Below are 2165 nucleotides of genomic sequence, written 5' to 3'. Positions count from 1 at the left end.
ATGTAAATGACTACACTGCTAAATTCGCAGTTACAGACATTCTACAGAGACATGTCGTTCACTCACCTTTTTCGAGCTTTTTTCGCGTTTTCTATATATGTGCAACGTCTCAGCGATCGGGTGAGAGAAAATTTTGCGACGCAATTCACTTGCTCCTCCGCAGCAGCTGACCTCCAACAGTGTTTAAGTTTGTTGCTTTCTTTTTTTGTTTGCAAAGCGAAGACGGCTGATTGCCAACTGCACCGGTGGCAATGACGGCACTCTTGGGCGGGGTTGGAAATGCGAATGAGTGTGTGTGCGTTGTTTGTGTGAGTTAATTCCTCCAAAGGAATCAAATATCTACTTGTTGAAAATGTTCTTTATTTTTTTACTGCTGTTGCTGCTGTGAAGTTGAATGATCCTGTGTTAAGTATTGTTTGGCCTCCCGCCCACGTGGGCAATGCAAAACAAACGCGCGCGCACACAGTTCAACCGAGAAGGCTGACTACTACATAATACTAAGTATGTATTAAAAAGCACAGTTATTTGACGCGAGCTAAATTCGCAAACAGTTTTAACAAACGTACATACATATGTATACAAAAGCAACAAATTTTTGTAAGTGTATATGCACTTAAGTGTTGTTGTTTTCAACTCTGTATTTTCAAGGGGTTGTCGGTGCTGACGTACATATGTAGGTGGCTGGGGGAGGGTGAAAATTGTATTTGATTTTAGGTGGTTTTTGGTTCACTGTCCGGTGAAAACCCCAAGTGCGCTCTTGTTGCGTTCAGTAATGAAGTTAATGTATTTGCTTTTTGTTGTTGTTGCTTTCGTTATGGTGAGAAAATCTTCTTTCACCAATGTGCACTTATTCGTTTTTGTTGTTAATTTTTTTTTTTTTTAGTTGCTGCTGCTGTTGCTATTGCCACTGTTGCTGTTCTATCGCGCGCTCTACGTGCGTATCCTTGAACTTGGCCAACGTACTTTCACTTAGATAAGAAATAATAAAAGTGTGGCCCAAACAATGGAATGGTGTCTTTTTATAGACCAAATAGAGAGAAGAAATATGTAAATAAATTAAATGCAAACACAAAGTAAAACCTAAGAAATACAAATTGACGTCGTTGAAGAAAAGGAAAATGAGTTTTTTTTTCTGGTGAGTTGTGTATGCACACATAAATTCATACCTACATATACATACATACATATGTATGTATGTACTATGTAGTTTAGATTTTTAAAGCACTTATGTATAACTTTTGCACATTTCGCAAATATTTTTCGTAGAGTGGTTTGTTAGTCGCTGACTTTTGGAACACTTTTCCACACATTTACACCTTTTTTGATTATATGATATACACATTATGTACCGTAGAGCAAGTAGCTTTTTCTGTATTTCACTTGACTCTTTCAGAGCTGACGGAAAGCCAATTGTTTATTTTTATTTTTTTCATTTCGAAAGATGCAAACCCTTTTTTTAAGGGGCACACAACGCATTCAAGTCAGCCTCACGCACTCATACTGAAGTTGTTTTTGTTTTTTTTTTTACTGCCTTTTAATACATATTACTCACGTTTACCTTTTGTGACTTATTTTTGCATTATCTTTCTCTATTTGCATTAAGCACATATGTATTTAACACAGTTAATATTGCTATGTATAGTTGTTGTGATAATTTATTACCCAACGTTTGGCCACACATAAACTAGGCAAAAAATATATACCTACTCAGCACTAAACAAATTCGAATTTGCAATATTAAACATACAATCATATTTTTATACGTATATACATTACTATAAGTATGCATATACTTATTTAGTTTTTTTTTTTGTATTACTTTATTTGCTGCTACCGCCACTGTAACACTCGAACTGTTCGGTTTGCTTAATCAGAATACTTTGAATGGTTAACAATCGTTTACGTGTTTGGCTCTGCAGCAGTTATTGCGTTTGTTGCGCTGGTCTTTTGTTAGTAATATGCGTTTTGCCATACAGTTGGGTTTAGAAAAATAGCAGCTTCATGTCATACCAAATTTATTTTTGTGGGCGAACCAAACGGCATACAGGGGCCGAAAATAAGTGTTAAATATCAAGATTTTTATTTTTAGATCATTGCAGATTTTTTTAATATATATATATATATATATATATATATATATATATATATATATATATATATATATA

At 34.8% G+C, this 2165-nt stretch overlaps 1 long non-coding RNA gene across 2 annotated transcripts in view; it reads right to left on the bottom strand.

Annotated features, from left to right (window-relative positions):
* Positions 1-200: 200 nt before the first annotated feature.
* Positions 201-2165, bottom strand: part of LOC108374039 (uncharacterized) — a 13055-nt gene continuing 11090 nt past the window's right edge. For both annotated transcript variants that reach the window (XR_001849015.1, XR_001849014.1), the window contains exon 2: positions 201-1015. This is a non-coding gene — a long non-coding RNA (uncharacterized LOC108374039). The remainder of the gene's footprint in view (positions 1016-2165) is intronic.

This window comes from Rhagoletis zephyria, unplaced genomic scaffold (assembly GCF_001687245.7).
Source record: "Rhagoletis zephyria isolate East Lansing unplaced genomic scaffold, Rhagoletis_zephyria_1.1 Rzeph_scaffold_07266, whole genome shotgun sequence".
NCBI lineage: Eukaryota > Metazoa > Arthropoda > Insecta > Diptera > Tephritidae > Rhagoletis > Rhagoletis zephyria.
This window is presented reverse-complemented; position numbering and strand designations above follow the sequence as displayed.